This window comes from Chlorocebus sabaeus, chromosome 24, assembly GCF_047675955.1.
Source record: "Chlorocebus sabaeus isolate Y175 chromosome 24, mChlSab1.0.hap1, whole genome shotgun sequence".
Taxonomy (NCBI): Eukaryota; Metazoa; Chordata; class Mammalia; order Primates; family Cercopithecidae; genus Chlorocebus; species Chlorocebus sabaeus.
In genome coordinates this window covers 57073508-57087088 of record NC_132927.1, presented here as the reverse complement: position 1 = coordinate 57087088, position 13581 = coordinate 57073508, and the positions used below count along the sequence as shown (strand labels likewise).

The 13581-nt window shown below is 37.3% G+C and overlaps 1 protein-coding gene across 10 annotated transcripts in view; it reads left to right on the top strand.

Moving 5' to 3' along the window:
- The window catches only part of CEP128 (centrosomal protein 128), a 442691-nt gene that overhangs the window by 181616 nt on the left and 247494 nt on the right, over window positions 1-13581 (top strand). The window lies entirely within an intron of this gene.

Sequence of the window (13581 nt, the reverse complement as noted above, 5' to 3'; positions counted from 1 at the left end):
AGTAACCAAAACAGCATGGTACTGGTACCAAAACAGAGATATAGACCAATGGAACAGAACAGAGTCCTCAGAAATAATACCACACATCTACAGCCATCTGATCTTTGACAAACCTGAGAGAAACAAGAAATGGGGAAAGGATTCCCTATTTAATAAATGGTGCTGGGAAAACTGGCTAGCCATAAGTAGAAAGCTGAAACTGGATCCTTTCCTTACTCCTTATACGAAAATTAATTCAAGATGGATTAGAGACTTAAATGTTAGACCTAATACCATAAAAATCCTAGAGGAAAACCTAGGTAGTACCATTCAGGACATAGGCATGGGCAAAGACTTCATGTCTAAAACACCAAAAGCAACGGCAGCAAAAGCCAAAATTGACAAATGGGATCTCATCAAACTAAAGAGCTTCTGCACAGCAAAAGAAACTACCATCAGAGTGAACAGGCAACCTACAGAATGGGAGAAAATTTTTGCAATCTACTCATCTGACAAAGGGCTAATATCCAGAACCTACAAAGAACTCAAACAAATTTACAAGAAAAAAACAAACAACCCCATCCAAAAGTGGGCAAAGGATATGAACAGACATTTCTCAAAAGAAGACATTCATACAGCCAACAGACACATGAAAAAATGCTCATCATCACTGGCCATCAGAGAAATGCAAATCAAAACCACAATGAGATACCATCTCACACCAGTTAGAATGGCGATCATTCAAAAGTCAGGAAACAACAGGTGCTGGAGAGGATGTGGAGAAATAGGAACACTTTTACACTGTTGGTGGGAGTGTAAACTAGTTCAACCATTATGGAAAACAGTATGGCGATTCCTCAAGGATCTAGAACTAGATGTACCATATGACCCAGCCATCCCATTACTGGGTATATACCCAAAGGATTATAAATTATGCTGCTATAAGGACACATGCACACGTATGTTTATTGCAGCACTATTCACAATAGCAAAGACTTGGAATCAACCCAAATGTCCATCAGTGACAGATTGGATGAAGAAAATGTGGCACATATACACCATGGAATACTATGCAGCCATAAAAAAGGATGAGTTTGTGTCCTTTGTAGGGACATGGATGCAGCTGGAAACCATCATTCTTAGCAAACTATCACAAGAACAGAAAACCAAACACCGCATGTTCTCACTCGTAGGTGGGAACTGAACAATGAGATCACTTGGACTCGGGAAGGGGAACATCACACACCGGGGCCTATCATGGGGAGGGGGGAGGGGGGAGGGATTGCATTGGGAGTTATACCTGATGTAAATGACGAGTTGATGGGTACAGCACACCAACATGGCACAAGTATACATATGTAGCAAACCTGCACGTTGTGCACATGTACCCTACAACTTGAAGTTTAATAATAATAAATAAATTAAAAAAAAAAAAAAAAAAAAAAGATGTACCACAGCAAAAGAAAAAAAACAAAAAAACAAAAATATGTAGTTCTCAAGTTAGTTAGTTATGGATAGAACAATGACATGAAGGTGAGAATATTTGAGTAACCACAGATAATGCCCTGAGATTGGTGAGTAAGACATGGGTGGGAGGTGATGGAAAGATAAGGTTTACCTTTGAAGGTCAACTATGCTTTAGAGAAGCCTCCTAAAACAAAGCATTCTTAACAGGAAAATGAAAGTATAGTGATTGAACGTTGAACTTTAACAATGAACTTGTGCATTTCTAGCCATTTTTGATAGAAACAAATACAAATTTGTATTTATGCCACTTGCATTAGGGAATTTAGACTGTTTTGCTGCCTCAGAATGTTTTGGCCAGAAACTTCTGTTGTGCATTAATATTGCATTTCTTATTTTTCTTTTTCTCAACTTCACAATTCTGACAACAAGAGCAATGTACTTAGAATTTTCTTTCAAGTTAAAGTCTTTATCATTTCTGAACAGAAAGCTTTCACTGCTGTAGTTCAGTTAAATTATGAGAGTCAGAGATGACTCTTAATCATAGCTCTTTAATTTGGGAGCTAGTGAGCAGTTTTCCCTTATCATTTAATGGGATTGAACTTCTAATCAGACCAGTTCTACTACTGCATGAGACAACAGTTGCTTCTACAGTGTAAACGGGTTGTGATAAAAAATACCACACTGACCAACTGACTAAAGGGGAATTGAATCTATTTACTAGAAAGATGGCTTAGGTTATTGATGGGCTACAATACTGTAATTCCCATGAACTATGACTGGACAGCTCTATAAGTATTGAAGATAAGATCTAAGTCAGAGGACAAAATACTATATGGAAAGCAGAATTGCTCTTCAGACAGTCCATTCTGACGTCTTGCAGTATTAGAAGGACCTCTGAGGGCATTCAGTAATTGTTTTCATAAATCTGCCAAGTGAATTTGTTCTGTTAGTATTAATTCTAGAAAACAAGGATTGGGTGGGGTTTGCATCACAGTTGCTTTGTTGGCACTGGTGGCATAATAAAAATATGAAGTCCAATTGAGAGTTGGACTATACTTACAGGTAAAATAGCTAATGAATGGTAATAATAAGAAATTACAGGAAGGAAGAGGGTTGAGATGGTCTGTATTAGTCAGGGTTCTCTAGAGGGACGGAACTAATGGAATAGATCTCTTTATAAAGGGGAGTTTATTAAGCATTTACTCACACGATCACAAGGTCCCACAATAGGCCATCTGCAGGCTGAGGAGCAAGGACAGCCAGTCCAAGTTACAAAACTGAAAAACTTGGAGTCCAGTGTTCAAGGGCAGGAAGCATCCAGCACGGGAGAAAAATGTAGGCTGGGAGGCTCGACCAGTCTCTCTCTTCATATTTTTCTACCTGCTTATATTTCAGCCGTGCGGGTAGCTGATTAGATTGTGCCCACTCAGATTAGGGTGGGTCTGCCTTTCCCAGCCCATCCACTCAAATGTTAATCTCCTTTGGCAACACCCTCACAGACACACCCAGGCTCAATACTTTGTATCCTTCAGTCTAATCAATTTGGCACTCAGTATTAACCATCACATGGTCATTAAGGAATGCCAGGTAAGCAGTTTCCATAGATTAGGGGTATGTTTTTGTTATAAGTTCTAACAAGGTATGGTAAGGCCATGTTTTCTTCAGCTTAATGGAATTTACTGAGAAACTACTATGTCTCAGAGGCTGTTACATGCTGTGGACTTAAAAAAATGAACAAGGCACAGTGACTCGTGCCTGTAATTCCAGCACTTTGGGAGGCCAACGTGAGGGGATCACAAGGTCAGGAGATTGAGACCATCCTAGCTTACACGGGAAACCCCTGTCTCTACTAAAAATACAAAAAATTAGCTGGCCATGGTGGCATGCGTCTGCGGTCCCAGCTACTCGGGAGGCTGAGGCAGGTGAATTGCTTAAACCTGGGAGGCAGAGATTGCAGTGAGCCAAGATCGCGCCACTGCACTCTGGCCTGGGCGACAGAGCGAGACTTCATCTCAGAAAAAAACCAAGACGTTGTCCTGGTCTTTAGAAAAGACAGACATATATAAAGATAATTTCAATCTTATAAGTAAGAGCAGTAATAGAAGTATGTAGAAGCTACCATGGAGGCTGATGTCCCAGATGAATATTGAAACCATCCAGGTAAAGAGCAAGGAGCAACCATGCAAAGAACAAAGTTCTAGGAAAGGCACAGAACAGAAGCAATTTGATGAATGCAAAGAAAGCTCAAATGATTTGGCAATAGTAAAATATGAACATATGACATGGAGAATGGCAGGGGATGGGGCTCCAGAGGGATTAGGATTAGGTTCATCCAGTAGAGCATTATTTGCCATTCTGAGGATCCTGGATTCAGATCTACGTTGCATGGAGAATCACAAAGGAGTTTTGAACAGGAGAGTAACATTGCTTATATTTATATTTTGGTAGTGAGGTGAAAGGTAGATTAGAGTTGGTAAGATTTGAGGTAGTGAGACCAGTTAAGAAGCTTAGAGTGAGAGTCTGAATTAAGAAAATTGTTCAGACATTCAGAGGAAAGGACAGACTGGAGTGATTTTGTTGACAGTGATGAGAGATGTTATATTCTAGGGTGATAGAGAAAGAAATCTCCAGGATTTTCTAGCCAAAGTAGAAGACTCCAGTCAGGGGTTAGTATCTGAATAAATGATCATGCAGTCTCCGACAGGCAAATTTGTGGCAGTATTAAAAGAGTTTCCACCAGAGAGACTGATAGTCAGAAATTTCTATTTGGACAAGAAGGCCCCAAGAGAAGCAAGGACAAAGACACAGATTACAGTTTTTGTTCACATCATGGCAAGAAGTGAGAAGTACTAAAGATATTCACATGGAGACGGGAGGGACAACGTGTCATATCTAGCGCAGGCCAACACTCTCAGGATGGACTCACCTACTAGAGAGAATCACTGTTGTGTTCACGTGTTACATTATTGTTTTGTGACAGAGAATAAAGAAAAGCTGGTATTAGCTGTGCTTCCACATCAGGCAGGATCCTGAGTGCATTGGTGTTCATATAAGAACACATTTAATTCCTGGATCCAGTATTTATCCCCTTAAGAAACAAAAAGGTGAATTTATATACTTTTTTGATGGTGTAAAGCTATACTTTTTCTTCTTGGCCTTTGCCCCATTGTACTGAAATTCCCCATTTGCTTCTGTTTCTTTAGTCTGTAAATGTTACTAGGGAAGATCTGTGCTTATCCTGTTCCTTATTACATCTTTAACACTTATCACAATGCCTGGCTAAATGTTCAATAAATATTTTTTAAAAGAGTAATTATATTGGGCATGCTACATTTTCCCAGTTGAGGCACTTCCTCAACTTAAATATTGTAGAAAAATAAATAACAAGCACATGAGATTTCAGTGAATATATTAATTCCTCAGTACTGGTGTTATTTGATCATAGCTATAAACTCGGGATTAGATGGGTAAGAAATACACTTCCAAATTTAGGGAGAAGATTTTTTTATATTGTTTTGTTTGATATCACGCCAAAGAGTTACACTTTTTATAGTATAGTGTATTCTAGGCATTGACAAGCATTTGCTTTTCCACACTGTTTAACTGATGTAGCTTTAAAGATCATGTAATTTGACTGCCTCATTTTGTAGACTGAAGAAACTGAGGCCCAAGATGTTTTTAATTTTACCTAAGGCCATAAAGCTAATTAGTTACTGAGAAGGGCTTAGACTTCCAGCCTCAGAACTCTGTTCCATCATTTCTCTCCCTTGGTTGTGTAATCCACACTTGAATATAAACCTTACATTTACAGATATTGTCTTTTTATTGATGTGGATTTTTTAAAACATTGTCTGAGAAGTATTAGGCCCAGTATACTTAATTCTTGTTGATAGATGTGGATAAATATCTAAAAGTTTATCCTTCTGATATAGAATGGAAAATGTTACACTCAGTATCTTGACTGATTTGTTGGAAATACTCTTTAGATTACTTACGTGGAATATACTCAGTTAATTGAGCAAAAGTATATGTACTGCTGTGGAGATTATTTTGCTTTTTTCTTGATTATATTTATAACTTAGTTAAAAGGTGAAGAAAGTATTACTGAAAAAAATTACATATTTTTAGGTTGACTTGTTTTTGACTCTTGCATTTCTAATTTAATTCTTGTTTAGGTGGCTGACCACGTTCTAAAAAATTGCCATCCTCTTTATCTCTGGTTCTTATACAAACGTTTTCTTTCAAAATTGTTTCTAGAGGTTTGGGAAAAGAAGCATAGTAATTAAAGGAGCAAAATTCTGGTTCCGAATATTTTTGTTACCTTTATAAGCTATAATCTTTTAATTTACATTTTCTGTGGTCCTTGATTTTTAGCTTTGAGTCATTTCTTAGTGGCTTTAGTATATTATTACCCTAGGACTCAGTAGAAGAGTCTCATAGATTAAAAAGATCATCTTGGTAGTTTTACTAGATACTTATGAGTATTCTCACCTAATCAGAAGCTATCAACTAAACTATGAAGGATAAAAAAATGCCATTACCTGGGTGCGGTGGCTCATACCTGTAATCCCAGCACTTTGCGAGGCTGAGGTGGGCAGATGATCTGAGGTTGGGAGTTCGAGACCAGCCTGACCAACATGGTGAAACCACCATCTCTACTAAAAATACAAAAATTAGCTAGGTGTGGTAGCCGGAGCCTGTAGACCCAGCTACTTGGGATGCTGAGGCAGGAGAATTGCTTGAACCCGGGAGGCAAAGGTTATAGTGAGCCTAGATTGTGCCATTGCACTCCAGCCTGGGCGGCAGAGCGAGACTCCATCTCAAAAAAGAAAAAAAAAAAAAAAAAAAAAGACGTATTTACAAATTCATTCTCTATGTTGGTTTATTTAGCAATACTTGTTGATGTAGTTAAATAAATGATTCCATTATGTGATCTGTAAAATACTCCGGTGAGTGGTTAATAGAATGGCTTTTACTCTGTGATTAATAGCCTTGTCAGCTAATTATTATTGGGAATTGTTAAAGTTATTTCTATATAGTGTTCCAAGCTGCTTCCTCAAGATACTTAATGAAGATGTTGGGTATTTATCCAACAAATGCAGATTCTCATAATTGATTATAGATTGATTACATTTCCATAGGTTGATATTTTATTTTGCAGGATTAATAATATATTCTGCATACAGATGCAATTCATAAAAAATTCCTAACTATAGTTTATTTTTAATTTTGTTTGACAATGGAATAAAGGCTTCATAAGAATAGACTGAAGCCGTAGGTCATATTATTTTAATCTGTTCAGGCTGCCATAGTGAAATACCACACAATGAGTGACTTAAACAGTAATTTATTTTCTCACAGTTCTGGAGGCTGTAAGTTCAAGATCAAGGTGCCAGGTTTGGTTTCTGGCGAGACCTCTCTTCCTGGCTCGTAGATGGCCACCTTCTCTTTGTGTGCTTATGTGACCTTTCTTCTGTGAGGCTGGAAGAGAAAGGGAGTTCTGCTATCTCTTCTTCTTGTAAGGACAGGATTCCTATCAGATAGAGTCCACTCTTAAGACCTCATTTAACCTTAGTTATCTCCCTAAAGGCCCCATCTCCAAATACAGTCACACTTGGGGTGAGAACTTCAACATATGAAGTCGGAGGGGACAGAATTCAATCCATAACACATATCAAATCTGACTAATACCTTGTTAGGGATTTTGTTGTTGTTGTTGTTATTGTTTTGTTTTTTCCCCAGAACCATTAGTATTATTGTTAGGACAAAACAGATTTATTGTTTCTCTATTACCATCTCTTGCAGTAGCAATGACCATAGTTAGTAATTACACAAAGGTGAAAGACTAGGATGGAATAGGTGGAAAAGCATTGGAGAAAAGGAAATGTGAAGTGATTTTTTAAATTTGCGATTAAATCACTGGGTTAGAAGAGATTACTGGAGGATTGTGCTGGGACCTATTTTGTTTGGACCACATGGGTTATTAAAAATTGAATTGGCAGCAAACATTTGAAAAAGCAGACAATTGCATAAATACAATATGGAAGTTTTGTATGGGAAACATCAGAAGATCTGATAAAAAAGTAGAGTTTCATTCGTATATGGGCAGAAAACAGTTGGAAATGAGAAAAACCATGGACCTGACCACATTAGCAGGGGCAACTACACTATGGTTTGACATAGTCCCCTCCATTCTTTATTCATTTCCAGCATGGGGGAAAAGTGTTGCATTTTATCATTATGCTTGCTCTGTTAATTTTCTTAAAGTAGATTTAAGAGAAACAGACACATTTCCGTATTTTCTAACCACTTCTTTTATTGATGTTTTCTACCTTGTGCTTGTAACTACTCACATTTGCCATCTATGGTGCATACCAACCAGATTAAAGCCTACTATATTGTCTAATAGTGACTTGTTCCTAGAACAGGTGCTCTTTCTATTGATAGTAGGTTGAAAAACTGTCTTCTTTTTCACTCCTGTGGAGTCTGTGGTCAACTGTAAACGTCGTATCTTTTATCAGTCCATGTTCATGTTGCCATTTTTAAAAATATATTCCTTCAGGTTTATCTATTTTAAATTTTATCCTGTGCTTATATATTTCTTTTGTTTGCCAAAGTTGTTTAATTTGTTATCTGCTAAAAGTTGATATTTTGTTATAGGCATGGAACGTATAATGATCACATCATTATAAAAGGAATATCTATCACCTTAAGCACTTGTTTCTTATGCGTTTCAAATATTCCAATTCTATTCTTTTAATTATTTAAAAATGCATGATAAATTATTGGTCACTGTAATCACCCTGTTGTGCTATCAAATACTAGATATTACTTATTCTATATATACCCATTTAACTATATGCACTGCCTCCCTTTCCCACTACCCTTACCAGTCTCTAGTAACCATCATTATTCTACTTTGTATCTCAATGAGTTCAATTGTTTTAATCTTTAGTTCCCAGAAATGACTGAGACATGTGAAGTTTGTCTTTCTTTGCCTGGCTTATCTCACTTCACACAGTGTCTCAAGTTCCATAAATGTTGTTGCAAATGACAGGATTTCACTCTTTTGTATGGCTGAATAGTACTCCGTTGTGTATATGCACCACATTTCCACATTTTCTTTATCCATTTGTCTGCTGATGGACAGTTAGGTTGCATCCAAATCTTGGCCATTGTGATTAGTGCCACAACAAATGTGGGAGCGCAGACATTGCTATCCTGATTTCCTTTCTTTGGGGTATATACCTAGCAATGGGATTGCTGGATTGTATGGTAGCTCTAGTTTTAGTTTTTTGAGGAACCTCCGTACTGTTCTCCAAAGTGCTTGGGTTACCAGGTAGAGTCTTTTTTTCTCTTCCCTACTTTCCCTCAAAACAAACGCAGTGTTTCTCTCAGTGCTGAACTGGCTGGAGCTCGAGGAGGTTTGAAACAAGCGCCTCTGTGTCCACAACCGCTGGGACTATGCTGGGACAGATCTGAAGCCAGCACAGTACTGAGTCTCTCCCAAGGCTTATGGTGACTGTTGTCTGACTACTTCTGATGTTTATTCAAGATCCAAGGGCTCTCTCGTCAGCAGATGGTGAAGCCAGCCAGGCTTGTGTGTTTCTCTTCTGGGCGACACGTTTCTTTCTGGCCTAGGCAGAGTTTAGAAATGCTCCCTAGGAGATAGGGCCTGGAGTCAGGAACTTTAGGAGTCTACTTTGTGCTTTATTTTACTGTGGCTTGAGTTGGTACCCATGTTGCAAGACAAAGTTTCTTGTACTCTTCCCTCTCCTTTCATCAAGGAGAAGGTGTGTCTCTTTGTGCCCACCTCAGCTGAGAGTACACAGGGTTACACCTAAAGCCTGACTCACAGTTTTGTAAGTTAGAAACATGGGTATTATGGGTTATATGTCTTGACCATTACTGATTTCTCTCTCTACTTTAACCATAACATGTGAGGAACTACCACATCTCAAAAATGTACACTTTGGTTCTTCCCTTTGTATTTTCACTTGCTTGGAGTATTATAACAAACTCTTGATTTCCAGCCTTCAGCATGTGTTTCATACTCTGTGTAGAAAACACTTTCTAAAGAATAGCCCAATTTGCTGCCTTGATTGTCATAGGAGGATGTTGGTATACCGTCTCATATTTTTCCTGTATTCTCCATTAGTGCTTCAGCAGAAAATTATAATAGAAAGTTCTTATTTTATCTGACAAAGAGTTGACCCTGTTTCCTGGTTTTCTGTCCTATGGAAGCTTTTTATTGTTCTGTGTTCGCATGGATGTTTCAAAGGGAGTATTGAGAAGTGAAGTAGGCTTTGTTAAATTTCTGCAATCATAATTGGAAGTGCACAGCCCAATTTAATTTTCAGACTTCCTACATTTAGCCAGTGACATCCAGACAAGACAGAGGCCTATAGATTCCATAGCATGTACTAAAGCCAGGTCTCATTTATCCATAGATGTATAATTTTAGCTTTGTTTTTCTGTCTTGACTTACTCTCTACCCTTCTTTTGTGTGTGTGTGTAAATAACACCTTAATTGAGCTATAATTCGTATATCATACCATTCATCCATTTAGAATGCACCATTTAATGCTTTTTAGTGTATTTACAGAATTGTGCAGTCATCACCACATTTAATTTGAGAACACTTTTATCACCTCAAGTAGAAAATCAGGACACCTTAGCCATCACCTATAAATCCAACCACCAGTTCTAGTCTGCCACTAATCTTTCTGTCTCTGTAGATTTGTCTATTCAGGACATTTTAAATAAATATAATATATATATGTTTTTTTTTTTTTTTTTTGAGATAGAATCTTGCTCTGTTGCCTAAGCTGGAGTGCAGTGGCGCAATTTTGGCTCACTGCAACCTCCGCCTCCTGGGTTCAAGCAATTCTCCTGCCTCAGCCTCCTGAGTAGCTGGAATTATAGGCATATGTCACCACGCCTGGATAGTTTTTGTGTTTTCAGTAGAGACGGGGTTTCACTATGTTGGTCAGGCTGGTCTCGAACTCCTGACCTCATAATCTGCCCGCTTCGGCCTCGCAAAGTGCTGGGATTACAGGTGTGAGCCATTGCCCTCGGCCATAAATATAATCATATAATATGTGGTCTTTTGTGATTGACTTATTTCATTTAACAGAATGTTTTTGAGTTTCATCCATATTATGATATATCCATTTTAGTGTGTATCATGACCTCAGTTTTTTATTGCCAAATAATATTTCATCGTTTGGATATACTCCATTTTTAAAATCTGTCTATCATTTGATGGAAATTTGGATTGTTTCAATTTTTTGGCTGTTGTTATAATGCTGCTATGAGTAATTTCTGTCTGAGTTTTTGCATGGACATTTGTTTTTCATTTCTCTTGGAGTTTTACCTGGGAGTAGAACTGCTGGGTTGTATGGTACCTCTATGTTTAACCCATAGAGTAACTGTCAGATTATTTTCTAAAGCGATTGCACTGCTGTGCATTCCCACCGGCAGTATGTCAGAGTTCCAGTTTCTCCACATCTACGCAAACAATTGTTATTATCTGTCTTTTTGATATTAGCTACCCTGCTGGGTGTGAAGTAGAGTCTCATTGTGGTTTTGATTTACATTTTCCTGATGGCTAATGATGTTCAGCATCTTTTCATGTGCTTATTGGCTGTTTGTATATCTTCGTTGGAGAAATATCTATTTACATCCTCTGTACGTTTCATTAACGGCATCATTTGTCTTTTTATTATTGACTTCTTTATGAATCTGACATATAATTCCCTCATTAGACATTGAGTTGCAAATATTTTCTCCCACTTAGCAGGTTGTCTCTTCTCTTTGTTGGTGGTGGCCTTTGAAGTGCAGAATTTTAATTTCAAAGTTCAATTTATCAGCTTTTTTTCTTTGATGGTTTCTGCTTTTGGTGTTATACCTAGGAAATTATTGCCAAGCCAAGGTCACAACGATTTATACCTGTGTTTTCTTTTAATAATCTTATAGTTTCAGCTCTTAACATTTAGGTCTGTGATCCTTTTGGGGTTAGTTTTTGTATATGGTGTGAAGTAGGGGATATAAATGAATTCTTTTGTGTTTGTATATTTAGTTGTCCTAGCACCATTTGTTGGTGAGACTATTCTTTTCTCCATTAAATTGTTTTGTCTCTTTTGTTGAAAATCAATTGACATTTATGTAAGGGTTTATTTTTAGACTTTCACTTCTGTTCCTTCAGTCTATATATCTGTCCTTATGCCAATACCACACCATCTTGATTACTGTAGCTTTGTAGTAAGCTTTGGAATGGATAAGTATGAATCCTCCAATTATATTCTTCTTTTCCAATATCTTTTGTTTTTGGCTATTTTGGAAATTTGCCTTGAATTCCCATATGAAACATAGGATCAACTCATCAATTTCTTTAAAGAAGCCAGATGGGATTCTGAAAGGGATCCCGTTAAATCTGTACATTGGGCAGGATGTATTGCTATCTTAATAATATTCTCTTTCAATCCATGTATCTAGGATATCTTCCCACTTAGTCTTCAGTTTTTTAAAAAGCATTTTGTAGTTTTTAGATATAAGTTTTGCAGTTTTATGTTTATCACTAAATACTTCATTTTTGATACTATTGCAAATATGATTATCTTAATGTTATTTTTGGATTGCTCATTGCAAATATTAATATATAGAAATATAATTAATTTTTGTACTGATTTTATGTATTGCAATATGCTGGACTCTTTTATTAGTTCTAATAGATTTTTTAAATGTAATTACTAGGATTTTCCTGCATATAAGCCTGTTACCTGCAAATACAGATATGTTCACTTCTTCCTTTTCAATCTGGATATTTTTAATTTCTCTTTATTTTTTGTATAATTGCCTTTTCAAAACCCTCTAATACAATGTTAGATGAAAGTGGTGAGAGCTGTTATCCTTTTCTTGTTTCTGGTCTTAGTGTGAAAGCATTCAGACTTTTACTATTAAGTATGATAATAGTTGTGGGTTTTCCATAGATATTTTAAAAATCATATTAAGGAGGTTCTCTTCTATTTGTAGTTTTTTGAGTGTCTTTTTAATGAAGAAATGTTTAACTTTATTATATGCTTTTTCTGTATCTTTTGATATAATCATATAAGATATCATTTGTCCCTAATTCTATTAATATGGTGTATTACATTAATATCTCTTAAACTTTGCATTCATGGGATAACTTCCACTTGATCATTGTATTAGTTTATTCTCACTCTGCTATAAAGAACTATCCAAGGCTGAGTAATTTATGAAGAAAAGAGGTTTAATTGACGCACAGTTCTACAGGCTGTGCAGGATGCTTGGTTGAGGAGGCCTCAGGAAACTTACAATCATGGTGGAAGGGTGAAAGGGAAGCAAGCATGTCTTGTCTTCACATGGCGGAAAGAAAGAGAGGGCAAAGGATGAAGTCTACACACCTTTAAACAACCAGATCTCTCGAGAACTCACTATCATAAGGACAGCAAGGGGGAAACTGCCTGCTTGATCCAGTCACCTCCCACTGGGTCCCTCCCCCAACATTGGAAATTATAATTCGACATGAGAGTTGGGTGGAGACACAGAGCCAAACCATATTAATCATGATGTTCATTTTATGGCTTGCTGGGTTCTGTTTGCTAGTATTTTCTCGAGGATTTCAAAAAAAAATCTGTATTCATCAGGCATATTCATTATAAGTGGCCCGGGGAAATGGCAATTGGGACCCCAGTATTCTCAGCCTGCTGTGCTTGGGGAGAGTAACCATCCTATCAGTGGGACATTGGGGGAGCAAGGGATTCTCAACATCTTGCTGCACTTGGCCAGGAATTTAGCCTATGCAAATCAGAGCTGCAAGGCTGAAAAATCCTGGTGATCTGCCCATCTAGTATGCTATCATGTACGTTGACTGTGAACTGGAGAAGGAGAAAACCCTGTTTTCTTGGCAGTGTTTTTCTGGAATGAGGAGTGGAGCTTTTGTCACACTGAGGGTAGAAGGAAGGAGTCAGTTATGCCTCAAGTGCCACTTTAATGAGGTTAACTAGAGTTTCTTGAATAAATGTTTCTTCATTTGCTGTATGGTCAGAGGACAACATTTAGAAACGTTAATTTTTTAAAAATTATTTTTAGCACTTACGGGTATTTCACTGG